Genomic DNA, 19,297 nt, shown 5'->3' with positions numbered 1-19,297 from the left:
AGCCCGACATTTTAATTTTATTTTTATTTTTTTTAATTAGTGCGGCTCTTTATTGTTAAATTAAATACATTTTCTTACAATACTTCGAATTATTTTTTGTAGAAATAGTGCAATTGTTATTGCAATAACACAATTACAGCAGATAATGACGTCACGCAGAGGCGGAAATGTAGTCTCACATTGTTTTGTTTTTTTGTTTTTTATTAGTACGAGTGTTTATTGCATACTTGCCAACCTTGAGACCTCCAATTTCGGGAGGTGGGGGGTGGGGGGTGAGTGCGGGGGGGCGTGGTTGGGGCGGGGGCGTGGTTGGGGGCGTTGTTAAGAGGGGAGGAGTATATTTACAGCTAGAATTCACCAAGTCAAGTATTTCATATATATATATATATACATATATATATATATATATATATATATATATATATATATATATATATCCCCGCGACCCCGAAGGGAATAAGCGGTAGAAAATGTATATATATATATATATATATATATATATATATAAGAAATAATTGACTTTTAGTGAATTCTAGCTATGTATATATATATATATATATATATATATATATATATATATATATATATATATATATATATATATATATGTATATATATATATATGTCTTAATAAGGTTATCCAAAAAATAGTGCTCGATACCGTAGTAGAGCGCAATATATGTATGTGTGGGAAAAAAATCACAAGACTATTTCATCTCTACAGGCCTGTTTCATGAGGGGGGGTACCCTCAATCGTCAGGAGATTTTAATGGGAGCATTCGCATACCATGGTTTATATAGGGCACAGAGTGGGTGGGTACAGGCTGGCCTAGGGGCGTGGTGATTGGCTCATGTGTTACCTAGGAGGTGTTTCCGTCTATGGCGGCATGCTGTTACAATTTCGCTGCGCTTGTTGAGGGATGACAGGTCTGGACGGTAAATAAGAAACAGTTTCTCTTTCAAGCATAGGTTGCATCTTTTATTACCACTATTGTAAGGTGTGCTCGATGCAAGAATTTGCCATGTTATTGAATATTCAACATTATTGTCTTTGAGGTCCCAAATGTGTTAGCTGAGTTCTGTGGTATTTCGCAGGTTTTTGTTCCTGAAAGAAGCCTTGTGATTGTTCCATCTGGTTTTGAATTCTCCCTCGGTTAATCCTACATATGTGTCGGATGTGTTAATGTCCTTGCGTATTACCTTAGATTGGTAGACAACTGATGTTTGTAAGCATCCCCCGTTGAGAGGGCAATCAGGTTTCTTTCGACAATTACATCCTTTGTTGGTTTTGGAGTCGCTCTGTCTGAGGGCCGACGGCTCATTTGCAATTGTTTTGTTGTGGTTTGAGATGATTTGTCGTATATTGTTCATGCAGCTGTAGCTCAATTTAATGTTGTTCTTGTTGAATACTTTTCTTAGGTTGTTGTCTTTGGGAAAGTGTTTGTCAATCAGATTGAGGAATTTGTGTCCAATGTTCGTTGAGACGTTTTTGCTGTATGGGGGGTTGTACCAGATGATGTCGTTTCGTTTTCTGTTCTTTTTTGGCTGGTTTCCTGGCGTGGGTTCATAGGTAAGGGTGAAATTGTATCCGCTTTCATCAAGGGCTTTTTGGTACGATGAAAGCGGATACAATTTCACCCTTACCTATGAACCCACGCCAGGAAACCAGCCAAAAAAGAACAGAAAACGAAACGACATCATCTGGTACAACCCCCCATACAGCAAAAACGTCTCAACGAACATTGGACACAAATTCCTCAATCTGATTGACAAACACTTTCCCAAAGACAACAACCTAAGAAAAGTATTCAACAAGAACAACATTAAATTGAGCTACAGCTGCATGAACAATATACGACAAATCATCTCAAACCACAACAAAACAATTGCAAATGAGCCGTCGGCCCCCGGACAGAGCGACTCCAAAACCAACAAAGGCTGTAACTGTCGAAAGAAACCTGATTGCCCTCTCAACGGGGTGTGCTTACAAACATCAGTTGTCTACCAATCTAAGGTAATACGCAAGGACATTAACACATCCGACACATATGTAGGATTAACCGAGGGAGAATTCAAAACCAGATGGAACAATCACAAGGCTTCTTTCAGGAACCAAAACCTGCGAAATACCACAGAACTCAGCAAACACATTTGGGACCTCAAAGACAATAATGTTGAATATTCAATAACATGGCAAATTCTTGCATCCGGCACACCTTACAATAGTGGTAATAAAAGATGCAACCTATGCTTGAAAGAGAAACTGTTTATTATTTACCGTCCAGACCTGTCATCCCTCAACAAGCGCAGCGAAATTGTAACAGCATGCCGCCATAGACGGAAACACCTCCTAGGTAACACATGAGCCAATCACCACGCCCCTACGCCAGCCTGTACCCACCCACTCTTTGCCCTATATAAACCATGGTATGCGAATGCTCCCGTTAAAATCTCCTGATGATTGAGGGTACCCCCCCTCATGAAACAGGCCTGTAGAGATGAAATAGTCTTGTGATTTTTTTTCCCACACATACATATATATATATATATATATATATATATATATATATATATATATATATATATATAAGAAATAATTGACTTTTAGTGAATTCTAGCTATATATATATATACCGTATTTTCCGCACCATAAGGCGCCCTGGGTTATAAGCCGCGCCTTCAATGAACGGCATATTTAAAAACTTTGTCCACCTATAAGCCGCCCCGTGTTGTAAGCCGCATCTAACTGCGCTAAAGGAATGTCAAAAAAACAGTCAGATAGGTCAGTCAAACTTTAATAATATATTAAAAACCAGCGTGATGTGGGCGCGCATGGAGTCGTATATCAACATGGACGGAGCTGCGTGAAAAAAGCCACCCGGCCTCTTCGCGTAAACTTACCTTAACCACTCGCTCATCTTGTCTTCATCCATCCATCCCTTCGAGTTAGCTTTTATGATGACGCCGGCTGGAAAGGTCTCTTTTGGCAAGGTCTTCCTTTTGAATATCACCATGGGTGGAAGTTTCTGGCCATTAGCATGGCAAGCTAGAACCACAGTGAAGGATGACTTCTCATTCCCTGTGGTGCGAATATTCACCGTACGTGCTCCCGTTGTATCCACAGTGCGGTTCACAGGAATATCAAAAGTCAGTGGAACCTCGTCCATGTTGATAATGTTCTCTGGCCGGATCTTTTTTTCAGCTATCTTGTTTTTACAATATGCACGGAAAGTAGCCAGCTTTTCTTGAAAGTCTTTAGGCAGTTGCTGTGAAATAGTAGTCCGTGTGCGGATGGAGAGATTGCGTCTTTTCATGAACCGGAAACCTGTCGCTTAGTAGGAGCCATTTTGTGGTCTTTACAGATGTAAACACACAAAGGAAATGAAACGTAATATCCGCGCGCTTCTTCTTCTTCTATGGGGGCGGGTGGTTGCTTACAGTAGAAGAAGAAGCGCTTCCTCTTCTATGGGGGGCGGGTGCTTACCTTGGCGGTTGCTTGCGTAGAAGAAGAAGCACTTCCTCTTCTACGGGGAAAAAAGATGGCGGCTGTTTACCGTAGTTGCGAGACCGAAACTTTATGAAAATGAATCTTAATATTAATCCATATATAAAGCACACCGGGTTATAAGCCACACTGTCAGCTTTTGAGTAAATTTGTGTTTTTTAGGTGCGGCTAATAGTGCGGAAAATACGGTATATATATATATATATAAAAGAAATACTTGAATTTCAGTGTTCATTTATTTACACATATACACACACATAACACTCATCTACTCATTGTTGAGTTAAGGGTTGAATTGTCCATCCTTGTTCTATTCTCTGTCACTATCTTTCTAACCATGCTGAACGCCCTCTCTGATGATGCATTGCTGTGTGGCACGCACAAAAGTGCTTTCATCAAATGCACTAGATGGCAGTATTGTCCTGTTTAAGAGTGTCACAACATTGCTGTTTACGGCAGACGGACTGCTTTACTGTAGACGTTCTTTATATTGCGGGAAAGCGGACTCAGGTCCGCATGGAGCTGGAGGGGGGCGTGGCCTCCAGCTCCGCCTGAATTTCGGGAGAAAATTTGTCCCGGGAGGTTTTCGGGAGGGTTGGCAAGTATGGTTTATTGTTGAATTGAATACATTTTCTTACAATACTTTGACTCTTTTTTTGTAGAAATAGTGTGCAATTGTTATTGCAATTACACAATTACAGCAACGGTGCGATGATAATGACGTCACGCAGAGGCAGAAATGTAGTCTTACATAGTTTTTTGTTTGTTTTTTAATTTTATAAACCTTGATTTATAAATTGCAACATTTACAAACAATTGAGAAATAATAATCAAAATTAAAGCTGCAAGCAGCATTGGTCGGGCCCGCGTATTTGGCAGGTGCTAGTCCTAAGTGTCCCAATATTTTTGTCTACTTTTAGTCTGAAGTGTCCCAAGACTTTTGTCTAGTGTACCTACCTTGTCTGCATTGTGTGGGCACGTTGGTGCTTCCTGCTTTTAAGCAGCCATCTTAAAAAAACAGCAGCGCAGCAGCATCAGCGCAGCGGGTCTTTGAAGGGTCATAAAATCAAAACCGGAGCAGGTATTAAAAAGCTGTTCTGTTATTTTATACACAAGGGTTTAATCTCTCTCCTGTGTTAGTTTGAAGCCGAAACGACAAACGCGCTCAGAGGAGATAGTTTTTGAAGGAAGGTGACCGGTTTTTACAAAAAAATTGTTTTGAAGGGGGAATAGCAAACTTCCTGTTGATTTTTGCTGGGGGGTGTCAATTTATGAAATGTAGGTCTAAGTGAGACCTACGGAGAGGATTTTGTTTCATGTCTCTCCGACCTTCCCAGTGGGAGTTACAGGCAGTTTTGTCATTTTATTCTTCCGAGGAGCAGTTTTTTCTCCGTTTTATTAAAAAATTGCTCTAGAGCGCAATTTTTAAATTTGGGGTTAGGTTTTTTTATTAGATCACAATTTTTGCCAGTCCTGATGTGTGTGTTCAGTTTGGTGAGTTTTGAAGCGTGTTAAGGGGGTCAAATTACAGCTCAAAAAGGCAAAAGTGACTGTTTTTAGTACTTTTTTGTCTTGAAGGGGGAATTGCCAACTTCCTGTTGATTTTTGCCCGAGAATATACAATTATGAAAACTAGGTCTAAGTCAAACCTACATAGAGGTTTTTGTTTCATGTCTCTCCGGCCTTCCTAGTGGGAGTTACAGGCAGTCTAGTTTTTTTCCCCCTAGGGGGCGCTAGAGCGCAATTTTGAGTTTTGGGGTTTGTTTTTTTTATTAAAAGACAATTTTTGCAGGTCCTGATGTGTGGGTCAAATATGGTGAGTTTTGAAGCATGTTAAGTGGGTCAAATTAGTGCTCAAAGAGGCGGCGGAAGAATAAGAAAGAAAGAATAAAACCTTACAAATTCAATAGGTCCTTATGTCCCATTGCATAAAGACTCCCTGTGGGAGTCCTTATGCAATGGGCCATGCGGGCCCTAATAAGCACAAAAACAGTGCAAAACAGCGCCAGGGGGGTTGTAAACTCAATAAAGTTACTAAAATAGAATGAGATATGTCGAAAGTGCTTTGGTTTTTGTGTACATTATAAATAGATGTTTGTGTTAGGGTTGTCCCGGTACCGGTACCAAAATGTATTTCGATACCTTTCGATACTTTTCTAAATAAAGGGGACCACAAAAAATGGCATTATTGTCTTTATTTGAACAAAAAAAATCTTAGTGTACATGAAACATATTTATTATCGTAATTTAGTCCTTAAATAAAATAGACAACTTGTCTTTTAGTAGTAAGTAAACAAACAAAGACTCCTAATTAGTCTATGCAGTAACATATTGTGTCATTTATACACCTATTATTTTGTACACATTATGAGGGACAAACTGTAAAAATTGATTATTAATCCACTTGTTCATTTACTGTTAATATCTGCTTATTTTCTCTTTTAACATGTTCTGTCTACACTTCTGTTAAAATGTAATAATCACTTATTCTCTTCTTTGATACTTCACATTAGTTTTGGATGATACCACACATTTAGGTATGGATCTGATACCAAGTAGTTACAGGATCATACATTGGTCATATTCAAAGTCCTCATGTGTGCAGGGACTTATTTCCTAACTTTACAAACATGGTATGATTTTTTTTTTTTTAAAAAGGAAAAAATATCGATGTAATCATAGTAGTATCGACTAGATACACTCCTGTACTTGGTATCATTACAGTGGATGTCAGGTGTAGATCCACCCATGGCGTTTGTTTACATTGTGACGCCGGTGAGCTTTTGTATCCTCCTACGGTGTGTAGTGAAGCATGTTTAGATATTCCTCGTCCTCCAGTGATAATGATACTTGTAAGAAACGTTCTTTATTTGTCGCCACAGAGGCGAGGATTAGTGATTTAGAAGTGTTTCAGTGTTATAACTTCACCTTTATCTTTACTTTTTACACCAAAATGCGCCCGTTCTCCCTTTTCTGTCTACACACTGTGTCTGCTTGTAAGTACTCGGTGTGTGTGCGCTGCCCAACATGCTCCTCTGCTCGTAAAACCAGCAATGTCATGACATGACGTCACGCCCGGGAACCGGTACTTTCTCTAGGAAATAATTTTTTGATTCATTAGCACGGCGATACCGTACCGGTGCCGGTATACCGTACAACCCTACATCCGGGACAGGTCAAAACCTGGTCAGCCCCCAAGTGAACTATCGCACACTTAAATTGCCTTTTTATCCGACGGGGGCGGGGGGGGGGGAGGCGTCTTTGTTTAATGCGAGCACATCCTGAGGGTGTTAAGGGATTGGGTTTCACCAACTGTGTCAGTAGGCCAAGGGCCCAGAGGGACTGGCAGTCTTGGAGGCCAGGACTACGTGGGGCCGGTGTCCTCTTTCCGTCGCCCCGTGCTTTAAAGGAGATGAAGTTGCAGGGAGGGGTGACGTTACACAACAACCTCCAGGAAGGTGAGAGCGCAGACAACGAGAAGCTCAGTTCGCCTCGCTGGGTCACTTTTTGTCCCCGCGGGCCCCTCTTCATTACACGGCGGGTGAGAAACGGCTGACGGTCGCGTTCCCTTTTCAAGCCTTCCGGCCCAGACGGGGTGCGTCGGCGGCGCTCCTAAAACTGCTCCAAAAGCGCTTCCAAAAGCCCCCCCCCTGGCTCAACCTGGGGCCCCCCCTGTGTTGTCCGGGACCCTGTCGGCGGGCCCCCGACCCTCAAAGGCTCCACTGAGCTAATGCTAATGGCCGGTGACAGCTGGTGACACTCTCCTATTCTTCCCTTTTAGACCTCGGACCATCCCGCCACAATGGCCGCCGTAATCCGCGTTAAAACTGTCCCTCCCAGTACGCCCATGACCTAAACCCCAGCTAGCGCCACGAGCTAACAATATTTACCGTATTTTGAATGTGTGTTCCTACTTACGGAAACAAACACGAGTGTGTGTTCTAATCATGGCAGATTAGGTAACAAACCACGGATATGACTTATTGGACAAATGAGGGTTGATGACCTTATCTTTTTGAAGCTGAATATACAGAGGATGAACTACTGCTTTGAGAAGCGAGCACATATTTTGAATGTGTGTTCCTACTTACGGAAACAAACGTGAGTGTGTGTTCTAATCATGGCAGATTCGGTCACAAACCACAAATATATTGGACACATGAGGATTCATGACCTTACCTTTTTGAAGCTGAATATACGGAGGATGAACTACTGCTTTGAGAAGCGAGCACGTATTTTGAATGTGTGTTCCTACTTTCGGAAACAAACACGAGTGTGTGTTCTAATCATGGCAGATTCGGTAACAAACCACAAATATATTGGACAAATGAGGATTCATGACCTTATCTTTTTGAAGCTGAATATACGGAGGATGAACTACTGCTTTGAGAAGCGAGCACGTATTTTGAATGTGTGTTCCTACTTACGGAAACAAACACGAGTGTGTGTTCTAATCATGGCAGATTCGGTAACAAACAACAAATACGACTTATTGGACAAATGAGAATTGATAACCTTATCTTTTTGAAGCTGAATATAGGGAGGATGAACTACTGCTTCGAGAAGCTAGCACATATTTTGAATGTGTGTTCCTACTTACGGAAACAAACGCGTGTGTGTGTTCTAATCATGGCAGATTCGGTAACAAACCACGAATATATTGGACAAATGAGGATTCATGACCTTATCTTTTTGAAGCTGAATATACGGAGGATTAACTACTGCTTTCAGAAGTGAGCACGTGTTTTGAATGTGTGTTCCTACTTACGGAAACAAACACGAGTGTGTGTTCTAATCATGGCAGATTCGGTAACAAACAACAAATACGACTTATTGGACAAATGAGGATTCATGACCTTATCTTTTTGAAGCTGAATATAGGGAGGATGAACTACTGCTTTGAGAAGCGAGCACGTATTTTGAATGTGTGTTCCAACTTATGGAAACAAACACGAGTGTGTGTTCTAATCATGGCAGATTCGGTAACAAACCACGAATATATTGGACAAATGAGGATTGATGACCTTATCTTTTTGAAGCTGAATATACGGAGGATGAACTACTGCTTTGAGAAGCGAGCACATATTTTGAATGTGTGTTCCTACTTACGGAAACAAACGTGAGTGTGTGTTCTAATCATGGCAGATTCGGTAACAAACAACAAATACGACTTATTGGACAAATGAGAATTGATAACCTTATCTTTTTGAAGCTGAATACACGGAGAATAAACTATGCTTCTAGAAGCGAGCACGTATTTTGAATGTGTGTTCCTACTTATGGAAACAAACGCGTGTGTGTGTTCCAATCATGGCAGATTAGGTAACAAACCACAAATATGACTTATTGGACAAATGAGAATTGATGACCTTATCTTTTTGAAGCTGAATATACGGAGGATGAACTATGGTTCTAGAAGCGAGCACGTATTTTCAATGTGTGTTCCTACTTACGGAAACAAACGCGTGTGTGTGTTCTAATCATGGCAGATTCGGTAACAAACCACAAATACGACTTATTGGACAAATGAGGATTGATGACCTTATCTTTTTGAAGCTGAATATACGGAGGATGAACTACTGCTTCGAGAAGCGAGCACGTATTTTGAATGTGTGTTCCTACTTACGGAAACAAACACGAGTGTGTGTTCTAATCATGGCAGATTAGGTAACAAACCACGGATATGACTTATTGGACAAATGAGGGTTGATGACCTTATCTTTTTGAAGCTGAATATACGGAGGATGAACTACTGCTTTGAGAAGCGAGCACGTATTTTGAATGTGTGTTCCTACTTACGGAAACAAACGTGAGTGTGTGTTCTAATCATGGCAGATTCGGTAACAAACCACGAATATATTGGACAAATGAGGGTTGATGACCTTATCTTTTTGAAGCTGAATATACGGAGGATGAACTACTGCTTTGAGAAGCGAGCACATATTTTGAATGTGTGTTCCTACTTACGGAAACAAACGTGAGTGTGTGTTCTAATCATGGCAGATTCGGTAACAAACCACAAATATGACTTATTGGACAAATGAGGATTGATGACCTTATCTTTTTGAAGCTGAATATACGGAGGATGAACTACTGCTTCGAGAAGTGAGCACATATTTTGAATGTGTGTTCCTACTTACGGAAACAAACGCGTGTGTGTGTTCTAATCATGGCAGATTCGGTAACAAACAACAAATACGACTCATTGGACGAATGAGAATTGATGAGCTTATCTTTTTGAAGCTGAATATACGGAGGATGAACTACTGCTTCGAGAAGCGAACACGTATTTTGAATGTGTGTTCCTACTTATGGAAACAAACGCGAGTGTGTGTTCCAATCATGGCAGATTCGGTAACAAACAACAAATACGACTTTTTGGACAAATGAGGATTCGTGAAATATCTTTTTGAAGCTGAATATAGGGAGGATGAACTACTGCTTTGAGAAGCGAGCACGTATTTTGAATGTGTGTTCCTACTTACGGAAACAATCGCGAGTGTGTGTTCTAATCATGGCAGATTCGGTAACAAACCACGAATATGACTTATTGGACAAATGGGGATTCATGACCTTATCTTTTTGAAGCTGAATATAGGGAGGATGAACTACTGCTTTGAGAAGCGAGCACGTATTTTGAATGTGTGTTCCAACTTATGGAAACAAACACGAGTGTGTGTTCTAATCATGGCAGATTCGGTAACGAACCACGAATATATTGGACAAATGAGGATTCATGACCTTATCTTTTTGAAGCTGAATATACGGAGGATGAACTATGCTTCTAGAAGCGAGCACGTATTTTGAATGTGTGTTCCTACTTACGGAAACAAACACGAGTGTGTGTTCTAATCATGGCAGATTAGGTAACAAACCACGGATATGACTTATTGGACAAATGAGGGTTGATGACCTTATCTTTTTGAAGCTGAATATACAGAGGATGAACTACTGCTTTGAGAAGCGAGCACATATTTTGAATGTGTGTTCCTACTTACGGAAACAAACACGAGTGTGTGTTCTAATCATGGCAGATTCGGTAACGAACCATAAATATATTGGACAAATGAGGATTCATGACCTTATCTTTTTGAAGCTGAATATACGGAGGATGAACTACTGCTTTGAGAAGCGAGCACGTATTTTGAATGTGTGTTCCTACTTACGGAAACAAACACGAGTGTGTGTTCTAATCATGGCAGATTCGGTAACAAACCACAAATATATTGGACAAATGAGGATTCATGACCTTATCTTTTTGAAGCTGAATATACGGAGAATAAACTATGTTTCTAGAAGCGAGCACGTATTTTGAATGTGTGTTCCTACTTACGGAAACAAACGCGAGTGTGTGTTCTAATCATGGCAGATTAGGTAACAAACCACGAATATATTGGACAAATGAGGATTCATGACCTTATCTTTTTGAAGCTGAATATAGGGAGGATGAACTACTGCTTCGAGAAGCGAACACGTATTTTGAATGTGTGTTCCTACTTACGGAAACAAACACAAGTGTGTGTTCCAATCATGGCAGATTAGGTAACAAACCACGAATATGACTTTTTGGACAAATGAGGATTGATGACCTTATCTTTTTGAAGCTGAATATACGGAGGATGAACTATGCTTCTAGAAGCGAGCACGTATTTTGAATGTGTGTTCCTACTTACGGAAACAAACACGAGTGTGTGTTCTAATCATGGCAGATTAGGTAACAAACCACGAATATGACTTATTGGACAAATGAGGGTTGATGACCTTATCTTTTTGAAGCTGAATATACGGAGGATGAACTACTGCTTTGAGAAGCGAGCACGTATTTTGAATGTGTGTTCCTACTTACGGAAACAAACGTGAGTGTGTGTTCTAATCATGGCAGATTCGGTAACAAACCACAAATATATTGGACAAATGAGGATTCATGACCTTATCTTTTTGAAGCTGAATATACGGAGAATAAACTATGTTTCTAGAAGCGAGCACGTATTTTGAATGTGTGTTCCTACTTATGGAAACTAACGCGAGTGTGTGTTCTAATCATGGCAGATTCGGTAACAAACCACAAATACGACTTATTGGACAAATGAGGATTGATGACCTTATCTTTTTGAAGCTGAATATACGGAGGATGAACTATGCTTCTAGAAGCGAGCACGTATTTTGAATGTGTGTTCCTACTTACGGAAACAAACACGAGTGTGTGTTCTAATCATGGCAGATTCGGTAACAAACCACAAATACGACTTATTGGACAAATGAGGATTCATGACCTTATCTTTTTGAAGCTGAATATACGGAGGATGAACTACTGCTTTGAGAAGCGAGCACGTATTTTGAATGTGTGTTCCTACTTACGGAAACAAACACGAGTGTGTGTTCTAATCATGGCAGATTCGGTAACAAACAACAAATACGACTTATTGGACAAATGAGGATTCATGACCTTATCTTTTTGAAGCTGAATATAGGGAGGATGAACTACTGCTTTGAGAAGCGAGCACGTATTTTGAATGTGTGTTCCAACTTATGGAAACAAACACGAGTGTGTGTTCTAATCATGGCAGATTCGGTAACAAACAACAAATACGACTTATTGGACAAATGAGAATTGATAACCTTATCTTTTTGAAGCTGAATATACAGAGAATAAACTATGCTTCTAGAAGCGAGCACGTATTTTGAATGTGTGTTCCTACTTATGGAAACAAACGCGAGTGTGTGTTCCAATCATGGCAGATTAGGTAACAAACCACAAATATGACTTATTGGACAAATGAGGATTGATGACCTTATCTTTTTGAAGCTGAATATACGGAGAATAAACTATGCTTCTAGAAGCGAGCACGTATTTTGAATGTGTGTTCCTACATACGGAAACAAACACGAGTGTGTGTTCTAATCATGGCAGATTAGGTAACAAACCACGGATATGACTTATTGGACAAATGAGGGTTGATGACCTTATCTTTTTGAAGCTGAATATACAGAGGATGAACTACTGCTTTGAGAAGCGAGCACGTATTTTGAATGTGTGTTCCTACTTACGGAAACAAACGTGAGTGTGTGTTCTAATCATGGCAGATTCGGTAACAAACCACAAATATATTGGACAAATGAGGATTCATGACCTTATCTTTTTGAAGCTGAATATACGGAGGATGAACTATGCTTCTAGAGGCGAGCACGTATTTTGAACGTGTGTTCCTACTTACGGAAACAAACGTGAGTGTGTGTTCTAATCATGGCAGATTCGGTAACAAACCACAAATATATTGGACAAATGAGGATTCATGACCTTATCTTTTTGAAGCTGAATATACGGAGGATGAACTACTGCTTTGAGAAGCGAGCACGTATTTTGAATGTGTGTTCCTACTTACGGAAACAAACACGAGTGTGTGTTCTAATCATGGCAGATTCGGTAACAAACAACAAATACGACTTATTGGACAAATGAGAATTGATAACCTTATCTTTTTGAAGCTGAATATACGGAGGATGAACTATGCTTCTAGAAGCGAGCACGTATTTTGAATGTGTGTTCCTACTTACGGAAACAAACGCGTGTGTGTGTTCTAATCATGGCAGATTCGGTAACGAACCACGAATATATTGGACAAATGAGGATTCATGACCTTATCTTTTTGAAACTGAATATACGGAGGATGAACTACTGCTTTGAGAAGTGAGCACATATTTTGAATGTGTGTTCCAACTTATGGAAACAAACACGAGTGTGTGTTCTAATCATGGCAGATTAGGTAACAAACCACGGATATGACTTATTGGACAAATGAGGGTTGATGACCTTATCTTTTTGAAGCTGAATATACAGAGGATGAACTACTGCTTTGAGAAGCGAGCACATATTTTGAATGTGTGTTCCTACTTACGGAAACAAACGTGAGTGTGTGTTCTAATCATGGCAGATTCGGTAACAAACAACAAATACGACTTATTGGACAAATGAGAATTGATAACCTTATCTTTTTGAAGCTGAATATACGGAGGATGAACTACTGCTTCGAGAAGCGAGCACGTATTTTGAATGTGTGTTCCTACTTACGGAAACAAACACGAGTGTGTGTTCTAATCATGGCAGATTCGGTAACAAACTACGAATATATTGGACAAATGAGGATTCATGACCTTATCTTTTTGAAGCTGAATATACGGAGGATGAACTACTACTTCGAGAAGCGAGCACGTATTTTGAATGTGTATTTCTACTTATGGAAGCAAAAGCGAGTGTGTGTTTTAATCATGGCAGATTCGGTAACAAACCACGAATACGACTTATTGGACAAATGTGGATTGATGACTTTATCTTTTTGAAGCTGAATATACGGAGGATGAACTATGCTTCTAGAAGCGAGCACGTATTTTCAATGTGTGTTCCTACTTATGGAAACAAACGCGAGTGTGTGTTCTAATCATGGCAGATTCGGTAACAAACAACAAATACGACTTATTGGACAAATGAGAATTGATGACCTTATCTTTTTGAAGCTGAATATACGGAGGATGAACTACTGCTTCGAGAAGCGAGCACATATTTTGAATGTGTGTTCCTACTTACGGAAACAAACACGAGTGTGTGTTCTAATCATGGCAGATTCGGTAACAAACAACAAATACGACTTATTGGACAAATGAGAATTGATGACCTTATCTTTTTGAAGCTGAATATACGGAGGATGAACTACTGCTTCGAGAAGCGAGCACATATTTTGAATGTGTGTTCCTACTTACGGAAACAAACACGAGTGTGTGTTCCAATCATGGCAGATTCGGTAACAAACCACAAATACGACTTATTGGACAAATGAGGATTGATGACCTTATCTTTTTGAAGCTGAATATACGGAGGATGAACTATGCTTCTAGAAGCGAGCATGTATTTTGAATGTGTGTTCCTACTTACGGAAACAAACGCGAGTGTGTGTTCTAATCATGGCAGATTCGGTAACAAACAACAAATACGACTTATTGGACAAATGAGAATTGATGACCTTATCTTTTTGAAGCTGAATATACGGAGGATGAACTACTGCTTCGAGAAGCGAGCACGTATTTTGAATATGTATTTCTACTTACGGAAGCAAACGCGAGTGTGTGTTCTAATCATGACAGATTCGGTAACAAACCACGAATACGACTTATTGAACAAATGAGGATTCATGACCTTATCTTTTTGAAGCTGAATATACGGAGGATTAACTACTGCTTTGAGAAGCGAGCACGTGTTTGAATGTGTGTTCCTACTTACGGAAGCAAACGCGAGTGTGTGTTCTAATCATGGCAGATTTGGTAACAAACCACAAATACGACTTATTGGACAAATGAGGATTCATGACCTTATCTTTTTGAAGCTGAATATACGGAGGATGAACTACTGCTTTGAGAAGCGAGCACGTATTTTGAATGTGTGTTCCTACTTACGGAAACAAACACGAGTGTGTGTTCTAATCATGGCAGATTCGGTAACAAACCACAAATACGACTTATTGGACAAATGAGGGTTGATGACCTTATCTTTTTGAAGCTGAATATACGGAGAATAAACTATGCTTCTAGAAGCGAGCACATATTTTGAATGTGTGTTCCTACTTATGGAAACAAACGCGAGTGTGTGTTCTAATCATGGCAGATTCGGTAACAAACCACGAATATATTGGACAAATGAGGATTGATGACCTTATCTTTTTGAAGCTGAATATACAGAGGATGAACTACTGCTTCGAGAAGCGAGCACATATTTTGAATGTGTGTTCCTACTTACGGAAACAAACACGAGTGTGTGTTCTAGTCATGGCAGATTCGGTAACAAACAACAAATACGACTTATTGGACAAATGAGAATTGATGACCTTATCTTTTTGAAGCTGAATATACGGAGGATTAACTACTGCTTTGAGAAGCGAGCACGTGTTTGAATGTGTGTTCCTACTTACGGAAGCAAACGCGAGTGTGTGTTCTAATCATGGCAGATTTGGTAACAAACCACAAATACGACTTATTGGACAAATGAGGATTGATGACCTTATCTTTTTGAAGCTGAATATACGGAGGATGAACTATGCTTCTAGAAGCGAGCACGTATTTTGAATGTGTGTTCCTACTTATGGAAACAAACGCGAGTGTGTGTTCTAATCATGGCAGATTCGGTAACAAACAACAAATACGACTTATTGGACAAATGAGAATTGATGACCTTATCTTTTTGAAGCTGAATATACGGAGGATGAACTACTACTTCGAGAAGCGAGCACGTATTTTGAATGTGTATTTCTACTTACGGAAGCAAACGCGAGTATGTGTTCTAATCATGACAGATTCGGTAACAAACCACAAATACGACTTATTGGACAAATGAGGATTCATGACCTTATCTTTTTGAAGCTGAATATACGGAGGATGAACTACTGCTTTGAGAAGCGAGCACGTATTTTGAATGTGTGTTCCTACTTACGGAAACAAACGCGAGTGTGTTCTAATCATGGCAGATTAGGTAACAAACCACGGATATGACTTATTGGACAAATGAGGGTTGATGACTATATCTTTTTGAAGCTGAATATACGGAGGATGAACTATGCTTCTAGAAGCGAGCACGTATTTTGAATGTGTGTTCCTACTTACGAAACAAACGCAAGTGTGTGTTCCAATCATGGCAGATTAGGTAACAAACCACAAATACGACTTATTGAACAAATGAGGATTCATGACCTTATCTTTTTGAAGCTGAATATACGGAGGATTAACTACTGCTTTGAGAAGCGAGCACGTGTTTGAATGTGTGTTCCTACTTACGGAAGCAAACGCGAGTGTGTGTTCTAATCATGGCAGATTTGGTAACAAACCACAAATACGACTTATTGGACAAATGAGGATTCATGACCTTATCTTTTTGAAACTGAATATACGGAGGATGAACTACTGCTTTGAGAAGCGAGCACGTATTTTGAATGTGTGTTCCAACTTATGGAAACAAACACGAGTGTGTGTTCTAATCATGGCAGATTCGGTAACAAACCACGAATATATTGGACAAATGAGGATTCATGACCTTATCTTTTTGAAGCTGAATATACGGAGGATGAACTGCTGCTTCTAGAAGCGAGCACGTATTTTGAATGTGTGTTCCTACTTACGGAAACAAACACGAGTGTGTGTTCTAATCATGGCAGATTCGGTAACAAACAACAAATACGACTTATTGGACAAATGAGGATTGATGACCTTATCTTTTTGAAGCTGAATATACGGAGGATGAACTACTGCTTCGAGAAGTGAGCACATATTTTGAATGTGTGTTCCTACTTACGGAAACAAACGCGTGTGTGTTCTAATCATGGCAGATTCGGTAACAAACCACGAATACGACTTATTGGACAAATGAGGATTGATGGCCTTATCTTTTTGAAGCTGAATATACAGAGGATGAACTGAATATGATCAATGTATGATCCTGTAACTACTTGGTATCGGATCGATACCTAAATGTGTGGTATCATCCAAAACTAATGTAAAGTATCAAAGAAGAGAAGAATAAGTGATTATTACATTTTAATAGGAGTGTAGATAGAACATGTTAAAACAGAAAATAAGCAGATATTAACAGTAAATGAACAAGTAGATTAATAATTAATTTTTACAGTTTGTCCCCTCATAATGTGTACAAAATAATAGGTGTATAAATGACACAATATGTTACTGCATACGACTAATTAGGAGTCTTTTTTTGTTTACTTACTACTAAAAGACAAGTTGTCTATTTTATTTAAGGACTAAATGACAATAATAAACATATGTTTCATGCACACTAACATTTTTTGATTTATAATTTAAAATAAAGCCAATAATGACATTTTTTGTGGTGCCCTTTATTTCAAAAAGTATCGAAATACATTTTGGTACCACTGCCAGTACCAAAATCTTGGTATCGGGACAACACTAGTCCGAAAGCACTTTACACAGAGAAAGCCACACAATTAAGCTTGTTGGTGGTGGTAAGCTAGGTTTTAAGTGTGGGTGGCACTGGGAGCAAGGCAGTGACTAAGCTGGAAGAGAAACCGGACGGCTGCGCCCCAATAATAAAGTTCAAGTAAAAAAGTTCAAGTACCAATGATTGTCACACACTAGAGATGCGCGGTTTGCGGGCACAACCGCGGAGTCCGCGGATTATCCGCGGATCGGGCGGATGAAATTTAAAAAAATTAGATTTTATCCGCGGGTCGGGTCGGGTCGGGTGGTTCATCAACCTCACCCTGGTTGATATAGACAGCAGCTAGGACGGTGGCCATGGAAGTTGGAACCCGCTAAGGAGTGTGTAACAACCCACCTGCCGAATCAACTAGCCCTGAAAATGGATGGCGCTGGAGCGTCGTGCCCATATACCCGGCCGTCGCCGGCAGCGAGACGCGCTTGGAGGTGCGCTCAGCGCAGCTCCCATATGATTGCGCACTGGTGTGCGTCTGGGTCGTGACAGCGTGGCACGCCAATGTCTGTGCTGCATTGGATCAGTCTCCTTTCTTTAACAGGCAAAAGCTTTATAACCTCACTAATGCCTTGCATCGTCTATATTAGATATATAACAACGGGCGGGTGCGGGCGGATGCGGTTCTGATCAAATGTTAGATCGGGTGGATTGCGGATGGTTGACGACTTTCTGATGCGGTTGCGGATGAAATAATTGCCTATCCGCGCATCTCTATCACACACACACTAGGTGTGGCGAATTTATTCTCTGCATTTGACCCATCACTCTTGAGTCACCCCCTGGGAGGAGAGGGGAGCAGTGAGCAGCAGCAGTGGCCACGCCCGGGAATCATTTTTGGTGATTTAACCCCCAATTCCAAGCCTTGATGCTGAGTGCCAAGCAGGGAGGTAATGGCTCCCATTTTTATAGTCTTTGGTATGGGGTTTGAACTCACAACCTACCCATCTCAGGACGGACACTCTAACCACTAGGCCACTGAGTAGGTTGTTGTTACCCACATACGAAAAACGAGCAGGCACCTGCAGCATATGCCACAACAGAAGAAAAAAAAAGAAGAGATGGACACTTTTACGGAGCGGAGAAGGGACGCCTCGCCGGGGTCCGGGACCGAGGCCCCTTCCCCCGAGAGGGCCCCACCGGGAGCCGTAGCTGAGGCGATCCGCGAGAAGGGCCCGACGCACGTCCAGGGTCACCACCGCGCCCACCGCACCGACACCCCGCCTCGTCCGCATTCGCCGCGGCCGGCGTCCCGCGCAGCAGGTAAGCAGCTTACCTGCCCGCCACCCCCGTGCCCGGGGGCTCGTAACAGGGGTCACTCCGCGCGCTCCGCCCGCGCAGCTTACCTGCCCGCCACCCCTGTTGCCGGGGGCGCGTAACAGGGGTCACTCCGCGCGCAGTGCGCTCACGAAAGGGGTGGGGCTCACCCTGGTTGATATAGACAGCAGCTAGGACGGTGGCCATGGAAGTTGGAACCCGCTAAGGAGTGTGTAACAACCCACCTGCCGAATCAACTAGCCCTGAAAATGGATGGCGCTGGAGCGTCGGGCCCATATACCCGGCCGTCGCCGGCAGCGAGACGCGCTTGGAGGTGCGCTCAGCGCGGCTCCCATATTATTGCGCACTGGTGTGCGTCTGGGTCGTGACAGCGTGGCACGCGAATGTCTGTGCTGCATTGGATCAGTCTCCTTTCTTTAACAGGCAAAAGCTCTATAACCTCACTAATGCCTTGCATCGTCTATATTAGATATATAACAACGGGCGGGTGCGGGCGGATGCGGTTCTGATCA

The 19,297-nt window shown here is 41.1% G+C and overlaps 1 protein-coding gene across 1 annotated transcript in view; it reads right to left on the bottom strand.

Annotated features, from left to right (window-relative positions):
- The window catches only part of adamts6 (ADAM metallopeptidase with thrombospondin type 1 motif, 6), a 217,357-nt gene that overhangs the window by 86,497 nt on the left and 111,563 nt on the right, over positions 1-19,297 (bottom strand). The gene's annotated exons all lie outside the window — the stretch shown is intronic.

This window comes from Nerophis lumbriciformis, linkage group LG11 (assembly GCF_033978685.3).
Source record: "Nerophis lumbriciformis linkage group LG11, RoL_Nlum_v2.1, whole genome shotgun sequence".
Taxonomy (NCBI): Eukaryota; Metazoa; Chordata; class Actinopteri; order Syngnathiformes; family Syngnathidae; genus Nerophis; species Nerophis lumbriciformis.
The sequence above is the reverse complement of the archived record's forward strand: the minus strand, read 5'-3'. Positions and strand labels throughout refer to the sequence as shown.